The sequence below is a fragment of the Callospermophilus lateralis genome, chromosome 15 (genome assembly GCF_048772815.1).
Source record: "Callospermophilus lateralis isolate mCalLat2 chromosome 15, mCalLat2.hap1, whole genome shotgun sequence".
NCBI lineage: Eukaryota > Metazoa > Chordata > Mammalia > Rodentia > Sciuridae > Callospermophilus > Callospermophilus lateralis.
Genome location: NC_135319.1, coordinates 66,543,947 through 66,560,176, shown reverse-complemented (window position 1 = coordinate 66,560,176; position 16,230 = coordinate 66,543,947). Strand labels below are relative to the sequence as shown.

Sequence of the window (16,230 nt, the reverse complement as noted above, 5' to 3'; positions counted from 1 at the left end):
TGGGCTCGGTGTATGTTCTGATAGGAGCAGGCTCCAAGAAGCAGTTTCTGCGGGTTCTTTAGCACTAAGTCTGAGTAATTTTTCTGCAAGACGCAGACAAATGTCAGCCTGAAATTACCTGTTCTATAGCTGAAAGAGCTGCGATCAGTCGAAAACAGGGATGGTGACGTCAGCTCTCCAAGATGGTGGCCGCTGGCTTCCTCTGTGGTCTGACCGGTGTGGAGAACCGAATTGGACCGCTTCCTTCCCCGTCTCAAACCCAGAATTCAGCTCTGAGTACAGTAAATGCACAGCTGGCAGGAGCCCGCAGAATCAGCAGTGCTGTATCTTTGCATTGCTAGCTCGTTGTTTCCCAGCGCGCGCCGCAGACTCTAGCCGCAGACTCTAGCCGCGGGCGATTTACTGAATAAGCAGCGTGACCCTCTGTGCGGACAAATCACTCGCGTTTGAGCCCCCATAGCTGATCCTTGTGCGATGAAAATCCTTCCACTAGGTTTTGGAGCACCCCAATTTTGCTGGAAATTCCTAACAAGATAGCTTTTAGCCGTTCTAACTCGTCATTTTCCCGCACAGTGACGTGGTACATGGAGGTGATGCACTCCCTTCGCCGCCATCTTCCCTCTCCATTTGTGTATCTTTCATTATGGGGTAGAGCACTTCAACGCCTCTGTCCCTGACCCTTGATCACTGGACTGAAGTCCGCTTAAGAGCTCAGAATCTTTCTTTTTCAGTAAAACGTCGGATCTGGCAGACTCTCTGTGCCTCAGAATGGCCCACCTATGGAATAGGATGGCCCCCAGGAGGATCTTTCTACCCCCCACTAATTCGAAAAGTCAGAGATATTGTCTTTCAGCCGGGGCCACATAGCCATCCAGATCAACAGCCGTATATCTTAACTTGGCAAGACCTCCGCGAATCTCCTCCTCCATGGGTGAAGCCTTTCCTTGTCCCTGCCCCCGCTCCTATTCCTTCCCCAACAATTCTATGTCTCAAACCCTCTGCTCCTTCTCCTCCTCAACCCCCTGTTCTCCCTGAGTCTCAAGATTTGACTCTACTGGATCCTCCTCCCCCTCCTTATCTTCTGCCCTCGTCCTCCAACCCCCAACACCCTCTAAATAATTCCCCTGTTGCGACTCAGCCTCTCCACCATTGGAGGAGGCTGAGCTGGCCCAGCGCCCTCCAGATTACTTCCCCGCGGCACACACAGCCCCTCCTCCCCTGGAGGAAGCTGACCCAGCTAAAGGGACTCGCCAACGGTGAATGATTAAAAACCCTGAAGCCCCCGTGATACTCCCCCTCCGTCCTTACGGGCCAATGATAGACGATGGCCATGGAGGAGAAATGCAAGCCTACCAGTATTGGCCTTTTTCCTCCTCAGACGTATATAACTGGAAAAATAACAATCCCCCTTTTTCTGAGGACCCCACCCGGCTCACAGGTCTAATTGAGTCATTGATGTTTTCACACCAGCCTACTTGGGATGACTGCCAACAACTCTTAGGCACTCTCTTCATGACAGAGGAACGAGAGAAAATCCTCCTGGAAGCTAGAAAAAATATCCTCGGACCAGATGGGCGACCGACACAACTTCCCAACATAATCAAAGCTGACTTCCCCTTGAACCGATCCAACTGGGACCCCACCACCTTTGAAGGTAGGGAGCATCTGTCCACTTATCGCCGGGCTCTAATAGTGGGTCTCTGAGCGGCCGCTAGGCAACCAACTAATTTGGCCAAGGTAAGAGAAATTATTCAAGGGTCTAATGAATCTCCCTCTATGTTTCTGGAGAGAATTATGGAGGCATATAGGAGATATACTCCTTTCGATCCTCAGGCAGAGGATCAAAAGACATCTATCATGATGGCCTTTATTGGGCAAGCTGCCCTAGATATTTAAAAAAAGTTACAACGCTTAGATGGATTACAAGATATGACTTTGAGAGATTTGGTCAGGGAAGCCGAGAAGGTATACTATAAGAGAGAAACTTAGGAAGAGAAGGAACAAAGGAGGGAGAAAGAAAAGGAACAAAGGGAGGATGAAAGAAGCAAAAGACAGACTAAGGCATTGACTAAGGTCCTGGTCGCAACAACAAATAGGCCAGAAATTAAGAAACAGGGAGATAGGAAAGGATACCTGGGCCCACACCAGAGGCCACCTCTGGCCTCAGATCAATGTGCCTACTGTAAAGAAAAAGGACACTGGACCAAAGAGTGCCCTAAAAGGAGACAGCCACGCCAGCCAGCCATTCTAACTCTGGAGGATGACTAGGAAAGTCGGGGCTTGGATCCCCTCCCCGAGCTCAGGGTAACTTTTGAAGTGGAGGGGACCCCAGTGAACTTTGAGGTGGATACAGGGGCAGTATACTCAGCCCTTAAGGCCCCATTGGGCCCTCTATCAAATAAAAAGTCTCTAGTTCAAGGGGCTAACGGCAGTAAATATCGGGGTTGGACAACTAAGAGGACCATGGACCTGGGGAAAGGAAAAGTCCATCACTCCTTCCTAGCAATCCCAGAATGCCCGGCCCCATTGATGGGCAGAGATCTGCTCACCAAGCTCCGGGCCAAAATAACTTTTAACCCTGAAGGCCCCCAAATGGAATTTCTAAATCCTTCAGTAAAAACTCCTATAGTCACGGCTTTAACTATGTCAGTAGAAGATGAACATCAACTCTTTACACCCCCCAAGGCTGATCAAACAGGCAAGCTACCCCAGAAATGGATAACAGATTACCCAGATGCCTGGGCAGAAACTGCTGGGTTAGGCCTAGCCGTGAAACAACCTCCAATAACATTAGAGTTAAAAACCTCAGCCTCCCCAATTAATGTCAAACAATATCCTATGAGCAAAGAAGCTAAAGATGGGATAAGGCCCCATATTCAGAATTATCTGGCCTTAGGGGTCCTAGGGCCCTGTCAATTGGCCTGGAACACTCCCCTGCTACCAGTAAAAAAACAGGAACTGGGGACTATCGCCCCGTACAAGTCCTAAGAGAGATCAACAACAGGGTGCAGGACATTCACCCCACAGTACCTAATCTGTACAATTTGCTCAGCACTCTGAACCCTGAGCAAAAATGGTATACTGTTCTGGACTTAAAAGATGGTTTCTTTTGCTTGCCTCTGCATAAAGATAGTCAGTTGCTGTTTGCTTTCGAGTGGGTAGACCCAGAAACTGGAACGTCTGGTCAACTAACTTGGACTAGACTCCCACAGGAGTTCAAAAACTCCCCCACTCTCTTTGATGAAGCCCTTCACAGAGATCTCAACAACTTCAGAACTACCCACCCCAAAGTCACCCTGCTTCAATATGTGGATGACCTGCTACTGGCAGCTGACACCAAGAAAAACTGTGAGTCTGGGACCCAAGCACTATTATCCGAGCTTGCTCAACTCGGGTATAGAGCTTCTGCCAAAAAGGCCCAAATTTGCCAGCAAGAAGTAATCTTCCTAGGCTATTCCCTTAAGGGCGGTAAACGATGGCTCACTGAGCCCAGAAAACAAACTGTTGTGCAAATACCATCCCCATCTAACAAGAGGCAACTCAGAGAGTTTCTTGGGACTGCTGGCTTTTGCAGGTTATGGATACCTGGGTTTGTGTCCTTAGCTGCTCCTTTGTACCCGCTGTTAAAGGGAGATGCTCAATTCCAATGGACCCCTGAGCATCAGCGAGCTTTTGATAACATCAAGAGGGCGCTGCTATCTGCTCCGGCCTTAGCACTCCCAAATGTAGAAAAACCCTTTACTCTCTACATTGAGGAAAAGAAAGGAATAGCACGAGGAGTGCTCACTCAGACTCTAGGACCCTGGAAAAGGCCTATAGCCTACTTGTCTAAAAAGCTGGACCCAGTGGCAGGTGGATGGCCCCATTGCCTAAAAGCTATAGCAGTGGCGGCCCTACTAATCAAAGATGCTGATAAATTAACGCTGGGGCAGAAGCTAACCATTATAGCCCCCCATGCCCTAGAGAGCATCATCCGCCAGTCACCAGACAGATGGCTATCAAACTCTAGAATAACACACTATCAGAGCCTGTTGCTTGACAAGGACAGAATAAGACTGGGACCCCCCGCCCCGCTTAACCCAGCTACACTACTACCTGAACAATCATCAGAACCCGTCACTCATGACTGTCAACATATACTGGCAGAAGAAACCAGTATACGATGGGATTTAAAGGATCAGCCACTGTCCCACCCTGAGGTCATATGGTTTACTGATGGCAGTAGCTTCCTCCAGGATGGTAAGCGATGAGCTGGGGCAACAATAGTTAGCAGAACTAAAGTCATCTGGTCCTCTAGCCTCCCAGAGGGAACATCAGCTCAAAAGGCAGAGCTGATCGCCCTCACGAAGGCATTAGAGCCAACGGCAGGCAAAAAGGCCACTATATACACAGATAGCCGCTATGCCTTCGCTACCGTTCATATACACCGGGCTATCTACCAGCAAAGGGGACTATTAACCTCGGTGGGAAAAGAAATAAAAAACAGAAATGAGATCCTCCGCCTCCTCTCAGCAGTGCAAAGCCCTAGGGAACTAGCTATAGTACACTGTCCAGGACACCAGAAAGGAAACGATCCCATAGTGTTCGGGAACAGGAGGGCAGATGAAGAGGCTAAATTGGCAGCCCTAAACAGAGTAACCATGTTAACACTTTCCACACCTGGGGAACATAAGATAGGAGATTTAACTATGTCAGAACACCCCGACAACTTAACATCTAAGGACACTGACACTGAACTCCTCGATCTCACTGAGCCCAGCCTGCAATTTCAAAAAGCCCTACACTACGTTAAAATTGTACATCAACTCACTCACCTTGGTTCAAAGAAACTGCAGGCATTCCTGAAAGATCAAGAACAGAGTTTTCTACTAACCGACTCACAGCGAAAAGAAATAGCCGAACAGGTAACAAAAGCCTGTCGGGTCTGTCAATTGGTTAATGCTTACCCTTCCAAGCTTCCTGCAGAAAAGCACCTACGAGGAACCAGACCAGGACAATTCTGGGAATTAGACTTTACTGAAATTAAGCCAGCAAGATATGGACTTAAATATCTCCTAATCTTTGCAGATACATTTTCAGGATGGATTGAAGCCTTCCCCACAAAAAAAGAAATGGCGCAAATGGTGGTCAAAAAGATCCTAGAAGATATTTTTCCAAGATACGGCCTGCCTAAGGTAATAGGGTCTGATAATGGACCGGCGTTCATGGCCCAGGTAAGTCAAGGGTTAGCCAGGACCCTGGGGATTAATTGGAAGTTACATTGTGCTTATAGACCCCAGAGCTCAGGACAGGTAGAAAGAATGAATAGAACCATTAAAGAGACCTTAACAAAATTAAGCTTAGAGACCGGCATAAAAGATTGGACTATGCTCCTGCCTTATGCACTGTTTCGTGCAAGAAATACTCCCTCTGTTTCTTTGTGTAACTTCACCCCCTATGAAATTCTCTATGGTGCTCCTCCAGTAAAGGACCTCACCCCAACTCTAAGACCTAATGATTCCTTTCATATCCCCTTGCTTGACAGACTTAAAGCTCTTGAAAGAACCCAGCGATACCTGTGGAAACAGCTAGCCACTGCCTACCAACCTGGTGACGAAGGGACTCCACACCTATATCAAGTGGGAGACTTCGTCTACGTAAGACGACATCAGGTGTAATCCCTGGAACCCCGCTGGAAAGGACCATACCAGGTGCTACTTATAACACCTACAGTGGTAAAGGTAGACGGAATCACTTCCTGGATCCATGCCTCTCATCTCAAGCCTGCGCCCTGTCCTGGAAATTGGAAAAGACTGGTAACCCTGTCAAATTGCGTATTCGCCGTGTGGATAGGGCTATGGACTCTCCCCTTGACCACCAGTAGTCCTAACCCACATCAGCCCGTTTAGCAGCGATGGCTGATCACAAATCCTACTGGACAGGAAGTATGGTCTATCTCACATACAGCCCCCTTAGGGACTGGTGACCATCTCTCCACCCAGACATTTGTCAGTTAGCCATGGGTCTTTCCTATTGGGATATCCCTGATGAGGAGGATCCCACTAAAATTTCATTAAATCCCTTCCGTACCATAGATAATGGAAACAAACATTATGGATGTAGAGACACACAAGCCAGATGTAGGTTGGCTAGCCTAGATTACTATGTTTGCCCGGCGGACTATCGAAGCCACAAACAGTCACGGCTGTGTGGGGGAAAAACCGACTTCTTCTGTAAGTGATGGGGATGTGAGCATACAGGGGCTGCCTGGTGGAACCCAAACTCCCCTGACAGTCTGATTCAGGTAGGAAGAAATAATACTAAGTTAAGTCCCAAACAATGTCTCCCATTTAAATGGCATCCCCAAACGGGGACTTCTGGATCAGCTGACCCTACTCCATGTGACACAAGTAGCCTATGTAACCCCCTAAATATAACTTTCACCTCCAAAGGAAGAAACCGAAACATCTGGACATGGCTTTCCGGAAAAACCTATGGGATGTGATTTTACACCACAGGATATGATTTTGGCCTTTGGTTCACTATCCGGCTTGAAAGAAAAGAAATTCCCTTAGCCATAGGGCCTTAAGCCAGAAACTGGGCCTCATAGACCTCCCAAACCTAAATCTACTGGGGTCCCTTCACTTTCCCATACTTCTCAAGTTTCGCCTTCGTTTACTTCCCCAATCCAGAGTAAAGTCAACCCCTTCCCCTGGGGGCTAATTGAAGGAGCCTTTGCGGTGCTGAATTCCACACAACCAGACCTCACTCAGTCTTGTTGGCTCTGTCTCTCCGCTGCTCCTCCTTACTATGAAGGGATAGCAATTGATGGGACTTATGCAGTAAAAGCACAGAGTTCCTCCTGTAATTGGGGTAAAAATCCTAAGTTAACCCTCCCAGAAGTAACCGGGGCAAGCTTATGTATAGGGTCCCCACCTAAAAGTAAACAACACTTATGTACCCAGATAAAAAAAAATAGCACCACACGGGGTTTCCTTACCCCTGAAAATGGAACCTGGTGGGCATGTGACACAGGGTTAACTCCTTGCATTTCAGCCCAGGTATTTAACAGTTCTGTGAATTATTGTGTAATGGTGCAGATGTTTCCCAGAGTACTCTATCAGGTTCATTTGAAGATCAAATAGGGGGGCATACAACCCGGTTCCGCCGGGAGCCTGTATCCCTCACTTTAACCATCCTATTAGGAATGGGAGTTGCTGCAGGGGTGGGCACAGGAACCACTGCCCTGGTCCGTGGGACACAACAAAAGACCCAATTAGAAGCAGCAATGGATCAAAACTTAAAGATATTAGAAACCTCCATCACAGCTTTGCAGGAATCTTTAACCTCTCTCTCTGAAGTTGTTTTACAGAACAGGCGAGGGTTGGATCTCCTCTTCATGAGAGAGGAGGGCCTGTGTGCTGCATTGAGGGAAGAATGTTGTTTTTATGCCGACCATACTGGAGTTGTAAAAGAATCTATAAGTAAATTAAGAAGACGCCTTGAAGAGCGTCAGAGAGAGAGAAAAACCCAAAAAGGGTGGTATAAGTCTTGGTTCACACAGTCCCCCTGGTTAACCACGCTTTTATCAGCCCTGGCCGGTCCATTAATAATCCTCGTATTATTGCTAACTATAGGACCTTGTTTGCTCAATCGTGTAGTTTCCTTTCTCCGAGCTCAAATTGGACAAGTTAAACTTATGGTAATCAGACAACAATATACCCCACTAACAGACATAAAATGTGACACCCCCCAATGATCACTTTTATGATTAAAAGTAGCCAGAAGAAGAAGTGGGAAATGAAAGGTTAATAAAATAGATACTTGTTACTCTGTTTTTTCTGTATGCTTAACAAAACACTGTTGAAATCCTAAGAGCTGTCTGCTAATCTTGTTCCCAGAATGTGCTGTGCAAAATGTAATTTCCCTCCCTGCTCTCTCCAAGGAAAGTATAAAAGCTCTGCTTAAGCTGTTCTCAGGACTTTTTGCTCTATTCAAGTAAGCTCTGAGCCCCAGCATGCTGGAACCCCAATAAACCCTTTGCTGTTGCATGAGACAGTCTCTTGGTGGTCTCTTCCTCCGATGCTCGCCTGACCTTTACACTTAGTGAAACCCTGTCTCAAAATAAAAAATAGAAAGGGCTGGGGATGTGGTTAAGTGCCTCTGGGTTCAATCAATGATACAAAAAAAAAAAATCTTTAATTTCAATCTTTTTTTTTTTTTAATATGGAGGTTGTGTTCAAAGGCCATCATATGAATTTGGGCTAAATAAGTAAAATGTGCTATTTTCATAATCATGACTTTTGTCTTCAGAGATAATTGTGTCATTTATTTAAATGATACAAATAATTGTATCATTTATCATTATTCCCCCTTGGCCTACAAAAGAAGGGAAGGGCCCTCACTTCAGTATCTTGTGAGTGGACCCTCCAGAATGACTTGAAAGATAGTCAAGCAGGATGACTTATTTATACATGCCCTATCTTCACAGAAACAATAATTGACTTCTGAATGATCTCAGGGTATAAAGTACATTCTCTAGAAAGCTGACTGCACTCTGAGTGTCAATCAGGAGATTTAGAGGCCTTTGAACTCAGTCAAACCAACAGACTTACTAGTTAAGATTGTTTTCCTAAAGATTATATATCTATGTTATCAGTGGACTGTCATACTATACAGAGCTTTGGAATTTCTTAAAACTAATAAGGTAGGTTGTTATAGCAACTGCTAGAACAGAAACTGACTCATCCTCCAGGTATATCAGGATCCCAGTAGAGGGTATACCCAAATCAAAGTGGCTTGAATGAAAATATTTGTTGATTTATATAACCGAAACTCAGAGATAGAGCAATTCTCAGAATTTATTCTAGTAGCTCTGCTCCATTTTCCTGATTCTTTTGAATTTGGGTGGGTGAGATGGCTAAAATAGTTTCAGAACCATATCTACACACTATAACATACAGTAAAAGAGGGGAAGCATCATTTTCAGAAGGTTTTCCAGAAGTAAAAGCCATCAGCACACCTGTTTTGACATTTCAATGGAACAAGTCACTGAGTCAATTCCTCCTCAGGAGGAGGAAGTTACCCTTAATTAGGTCCATCCCTGAAGCTGTCACTGAGGACAGACTAAAGCAGGTAGGCTATATAGAAGAATATTGATTTCTACAAAAAAAAAATCAGGATTGGGAAAAGAAGAAGGGAGAGTGAAGTTTGAGTAAGAAATCAACTATATGTCCTTTAGGAATAAACCCGTAATTCTGTTCTAGTCCAGACTCAGGGTAATAGAGGAAACAATCACTACTATCTACTATCATGTTATAAAGGGATTTGAAGAGGCTTACAAAAGTACATAAGCTATAACAAGATAAAATATGAGTGAAGAAAAAAAGATGAAGCAAGTAACAATGTAATATACACAATTCATTCAACTTGATCCTGTCCACATGTGGACTGCAAATTTGACTCTGACTTTCTGTCAATGAAAAGAAGAAAACTTGGGGCTGGGGTTGTGGCTCAGCAGTAGAGTCCTTGCCTAGTATGTGTGAGGACCTGGGTTCGACCCTCAGCACCATATAAAAATAAATAAGTAAAATAAAGGTATTGTGTCCAACTACAACTAAAAAGTAAATATTAAAAAAAAAAAGAGGAAAACTTAATAAGTAACTACATCACTCAGGCTTCTTTTTGTTGCCAGTGACAGAGGTTCTAATCAAACTGGCATAATTTTTTAAAAATCCAAAAAGGAAGTATATTGGTTTATTTAACAGAAAAGTATATGAATAGTCCTAGTTTGAGGAACAGATGAGTCCAGAGACTCAAAGTCCTCAGGACATTTGCCTCTGTTGGTTTCATTCTCAAAGAGGCTTCCCTCTTGATAGTAAAGATGGTGACAAAAGCACTAATCTTACATAGTCCTTTGGCCAGTAATCCTACGCACTATGGGGACTTGTGGGTAGCTGACAGTTCCAGAAAAAATCTTTGGTAGGATTCTGAATGACTTTGTTTGTGTTGTGTTTCCTCCTCCAGACCAACAAGTGTGGACAAAGGAATGAGGCATCCTGTCTGGAGAGCTTAGTCATGGGCCCTCTCTGTGGGCAAGGGAAATAAAAGTATATGATTGACAATACATCCAGGAAAGCACCATTATACAGGAACAGCTTCAGAAAGAATTAGGAAGGCAAAAGAAAATTAAAAATTCTTTTTATGACACAATTCCATATACATAAATTATAAATAAACCAAATGTTTAGAAGCCCAGCTACTCCTCAGACTAATACCCAAGGAAAAACAAATGTCTCCTCAGGACCTCAATAACACACATATATGGCTGTTTTCTAATACATTTCCAATATATACTAGTGGCATAATGCCAGTGTGGCTTGCTTTAAAAAAAAAGTCTGTGAAGGACCAGAGCAGTGATATAAATATATAGAGCATATAGACAACTAGTCATGATTTTATCCATGGTTAAGATTTAGCATCTGCATGAGAATGAATGGATTGAATATTCTTTGGATGTTTTTAGTCAAAACTCTCTCAGCCAGGCATGTTGTTACACACCTCAAATTCTAGCAATTTGAGAGGCTGAGGCAGGAGGATCAAAAATTCAAGGCCAGCCTCCATAATTTAGCAAGACTCTATCTCAAAAAATAAAAAGGCTTGGGGATATGGCTTGTGGTAAAGTGCCCCTGGGTTCAATTCCCTATACTCCTCCAAAAAAACAAACAAAAACCCCCAAAACCTCTTGATTACAGGGAACAAAAATCCATTCAAATGAGTGTAGCCAGTTTATTGACAGAACAAATTTTAAAATTTATTATGTTTCCACTGGTGTCAACCCTTTTCTTTTGTTATGTTGATCACATCTCAGGGAAATGATATAGTTTTTTAGTCTCTTTCAGATATAAAAAGTTCCAGACCAATCTAATAAAAACTTCTTTCTCACACTTTCAAAACAGCTTAAGATATAAATTATAAACAATTCAATCACTTATACTATACAATTCAATGGTTTTTAGCATAGTCACAGAATTGCACAAACATCACCACCATCAATTTGGAAATATTTTTATCATCCACCAAAAAATCTCACATCCAATTTAAATCTCCCCTTGGTTCAGAAACCAACTACTAATGGGGAACGAAGTGCCATACCTTTTATCATTTTTCATTATTATTCAATTCCTCCTCCCATAACTCTAGGATTGGGGCAAGGAGGTGAGGACCAGGGGAAAAAATATAAAGGTAGTTTTACTGAGTTGACTGGGTGACCAACCTTCCAGCTTTGTATTAGGAATTCCTCCCCCTCCCCCTCCCCCTCCCCCTCCCCTCCCCTCCCCCTCCTCCTCCCCTCCCCCTCCCCCTCCCCCTCCTCCTCCTCCTCTTTTAAACCATGGATTAAACCCAGGAGCACTTAGTCACTGAGCCACATCCCCAGCCCTTTCTTTTTTTAAAAAAATTTTTATTTTGGGACAGGATCTCACTAAGTTGCTGAGACTGGCTTTGAACTTGTGATCATCCTGCCTCAACCTCCCAAGCCTCCAGGAATATAGGCATTTCAATACTAAACTTGGAAAAGTTCTAAGCAATCTGGCAAGGGTGCCCATTCTATGGGCTGGTCCTCTAATCTACTCCTTCCTGCTTGATCAAGGGCTAACCACCAAATTCTTTGTTAAGCTGCTTTCCAGGTTTTCAACCACTTTCCAGGTGTCAATCCTGAAGGACAAGATTGAAGGAGAGGATTGGAGGATGAGCTCTTCCACTGGTAGTAGTGTTAAGTTTGATTATTGGGTAAGGTGGCAACAAGCAGATATTCAAATATAATGCCAAGTTTCTACTTTTTTATTAGTAAATAATTTATAGGGTGATATTTTTGTACCATGTGGCTGTTTAACTCCCAATCAACCTTTTATCTAAGAGTTTTAGCATTGATGATCTTTAACTGATTAGGTGTTGTAAAATGATTATTCTCTAAAAGATAATGCTGTGGACATTTAGGTACCAAGTTTTTGTGTGCACATAATAGGGGTATATACTTAAGAGTGGGATGAGTTGATACAACAACTATATGTTTTACATTTTGAGGAATTCTCAGGTTTCACCATTTAAATTCCCAGTATATGAAAGTTTTAGTTGCACCATATCTTTTGCAACACAGTTTTTAGATTATATCACCCTATTGGGTAGAAAGTGGTATCTTGTTTTGATTCGTATTTCCCTAATGATTAGTGATATCGAATGTCATTTCATGAGTTTCTTGGCCATTTATGTCTTTGGAGAATTGTCCATTCAAATCCTTGCCTATTTTTTAAATGTTTTTTTTTCCCCCTTATGGTTGAGTTTTAAGCATTTGTTTACTTGGGGGTACTGAAGATTGAATCCAGGCCTTGAGTATGCTAGGCAAATGCTCTTCCATTGAGCTCATATATCCATATATCCTCAGCCTATGTAAGTGTTCTTCACAATTCTAGATACAAGATCCCCATCAGATATATGACTGAAAGATTTTCTACCATTTTTCAGGATGTCCTTTCATTTTATTGTTATCCTCTGAAGAATAAGTTTTTTAGTTTTGATAAAGTTCAATTTATCCATTTTTTTTTCTTTTTGTGTTATATCTAAGAAGGCTTTGCCTAACCCAGGGTCACAAAGATTTATTCCTATTTTCTTCTAAAATATTTGTTAAAATTCTTATATTTAGTTTTCTTTTTTTGACATTTTTTCTTATTAATTTATTTATGTTTTGAAAATATTAATTGAGCACCACTTATTAGAAGTATTGAATATAAAGTACATGGCAAATAAAATAACAAAAGACAATTATGACTACAGTATAAATGACAGCAATATGCACAATCATATTATAAATCATGATGTGATACTTTAAAAGAAAGAAGTACTGACAAAGAACTTTTTTTGCCAAACTTCTCCCAGAGAAAAGTAGGTGCTGACTTTTGATTCCTTTTTTGTATGTGACATAAGGGTCCATCTTCAATCTTTTTGCATGTAGATAGCCACTTGTTCCAGCACCATTTGTTTAAAAAGGCTTTAAAAACTAGCAAATTCTTTCTAGTGAAATAGAACCCTTATCAAAAATCAATTGACTATAACATTTTATTTCCAGACTCTCAGTTTTATTCAACTTTATGCCAGTATTTTTATACCTTTCTACCAGTACCACATCCTCTTAATTATAATGGCTTTATAGTAAGTTTTGAAATCATGAAGTGTGAGTTCTAATTTTGTTCTTTTGTTCAAGATTGTTTTGACTATCCCAGGTTCTTTATATTTCCAGATGAGATTTGTCAATTTGTGTAAAAAGAAAAAAAAGGCAGCTGGGGTTACTATAGGATTACATTAAACCTGTAGGTCAGCTGGAGACTGTTGTAATCTTGAAAATATTTTCTAACCTATGAATATGGGATGTCTATTTATTTATTTGTTGTTAGGGCCTTTCAAGATTTTTCAACAATGCTTTGCATTCTCCATATACAGTCTTACACATGGATGATTAAATTTATTCCTGAATTTGTGTGTGTGTGTGTGGGGGGGGTGACCAGCTCACATTTAATTGTGACATTTTAAAATTGTACAAGTATTTGATGTCTACCCTCCTAGACGATATTTAGTCTCTTAAAATGACAGGTAAACATCACCAATAACAGGTTTAATAAGTTTACCCCTTTAGTTCCTATTTGCAGCACCTAATATACCTTTGAAATACCAACCAGACCTCTCTGTCAGTGACCAACAATAAATTTTCACCCTCTGGATTTGAAAAGTTCAGTTTCTCTGAACATTCTGTGTTATAGTGGCACTTGTCCAGAATTGGAACCTCCACATAGGTGGGGAGTTTAAATGTACCAGTGAAAAAACCTTTTTCCCCTTCAAGGGGAAAAGCTCAGTGGAAGAGCATTTGCCTAGCATGCTCAAGGCCTGGGTTCAATCCTCAGTACCCCCAAGTAAAGGCCAAAGGGAAGAAAATTACTCCTCAAAATCCAGTCTGGCTATGAGGTCTTTCATTCTGACCCACCTCTTCAGGAACTTTTTTTTTTCCCTTTTTCTTATTTTTCTTTTACTTTTTTTTTTTTTGGCAGCAGAACAAGAGAGACCAAAACCTAACCTGAGTTGTATGAAAGAAGATAGAGATGGCTGTAAAGGGAGTAAAGAAGGAACAGCTGAGATACTCCTTCACCTCCCACATCCAATTTATGTACTTCACAGAAAAACAACAAAAATAACAAATCCACAAAATACAACAGCTATAATTACAAAATCCATTCATCTAAGGGTGCTAGAAGGCAAGAAGGAGAGGTGGGAGGATAAATGGGACAGGTCGAAAACCAAAGTATTCTTTTTTGGGGGGGAGGGATGCTGGGGATTGAACCCACGGCCTTGTGCATGCAAGGCAAGCATGAAGACAGGAATTGGTGTAAATATACTTTATATACAACCAGATATATGGAAAATTATGTGTAATATGAATTGTAATGCATTCCACTGCCATCTATTAAAAAAAAAAAAAAAGTATACAAATCAGTCCAGGCTGGCAAATGCTAGAAAGTACCCGCAGAAAAAACTGTTGTCCTTTCAAGACCCAGGGTGTATTAAAAATCCACATACTGGTGCCAGGAAGATTCTGCCTTGCGTGCACCAGAGACAAAAATTCTAATTCCTCAAATAGAAGGGCATATGCAGGGAACCCTTGGCAGAGGACATAGAAAAAGAGCTGCCACAGCCTCCTTCCAACCCACTCATCCCCTTGGGATGGCAGGCAACTCGGTGGCCTTCAGCAGCCTTCCTTTTGGCAGGAAATGAATGTGGTGAAGAGAACTTGTTTGCAGAGGATAAACTGCTCAAGGCAGACTGCAGGTAGACTGTCTTGTGGAAGAGTCTGGTGCTTAAGAAGACCACCAAGAAAAATACATGCAACTGGAAAAGTGTCGGGAGCCATTCTCACACGTGACTGGGTGACTCCCGGTTAGGGTCTGAGGCGCTCTGGCTGTGTCGGAGCTTTCCCGGCCCTCTCCTGTTGAGAGAACCCGTCGGTGTGGGGGTGTGACTGACCACTGACCCAGGAGGCCCAATCACTGACCCTGACCTTGGAGTGCGGCCCCCCCTTCAACCTTCATTGGATGGAATTATCCCCTGAATTTCTTGCTCCCCAATAAAAGGCTGCTCCCTGGCGTGCTCTCTCTCTCTCCTGCTAGCCCTGAGTAATCCTTGCTGCCCTGCTGGGCGGTTAGAGGAGGGAACCAGAGAGGGGAGCCGTCTCGGACCTGGTCATAGAAAAAGGTAACTGAGTCTGTGTGTTTATTTCGATCTCGCTAGCTAATTTTTATGCCAAGAACCTCATTAATGAAACCATTGCGCTGGCCGCATGGTAGAGAAAAGGTATGATTTCCCAGGGGTCTTTGCTTCATTGGTGCTGATGATGAATAAAGAAAAGAGGATAGAGAAGAGGCAGCCTCTGAAAATATATGAGGACTGCATTGCTGTGAGGAAAGCCAAGGGCAAACCACATTTAAAGTAGTAAGGCCAATTGCTTTCTATGTTTGACAATAGCTGGTGCATTTCAATCCCTTTATTGAACCAACAATATTCAAAGCAGTATGGTGAGAAGGGACATATGCAACAAACTGACTAGCAAACCAACAAGATGGATGAGAAAGAGACTCACAAAGGTCCCCTGGATAAGGAAAAGCACCTGCAGCGAAAGTTTGAAGAGCATGTCGGCAGTTATCTTGCTGACACTAGGGAAAGGATGAGGCTTCCTCCCTGATACCTCAAATGCTAGGTCAGCAATATCTTGAAACCAAATGACATCTCACAACTTTGCTAAGCACAAACAGGGAAAGCACCCAAAGAGCACTGAAAATTGATGCGGTGAAGAAGTCCAGCTATGACCAAACATTTCCATGTAGTTCAGGATCATCAATAATTCAGGCTGTTACTGACTGAAGCACAAGAATAAACACACGATAAAAACAAGTGGAGACTGAACCAGAATACTCCAGTATTTCAAGCACAGCAATGAAAAATTCTACTAAAAATATGTGGCTCACTCTCTTGCTTCTGCTCTATACTCTGAACTCTCCTCTGTGCCAAGACACTATTTGCCTTCTTGAAGTTTGCTCCTTTCTCTTTTGCTGGATTAGAGCATCTAACTTTTGAGATGATACAAATACCCAACATGGAGTCTTTGATCCCCCTGCCAAGATCCTGGAGAAACATTTTGACACTGTCATCCAT

The 16,230-nt window shown here is 42.8% G+C and overlaps 1 pseudogene; it reads right to left on the bottom strand.

Annotated features, from left to right (window-relative positions):
* Positions 1-14,646: 14,646 nt before the first annotated feature.
* On the bottom strand, positions 14,647-16,230 carry LOC143381077 (etoposide-induced protein 2.4 homolog; annotated as a pseudogene).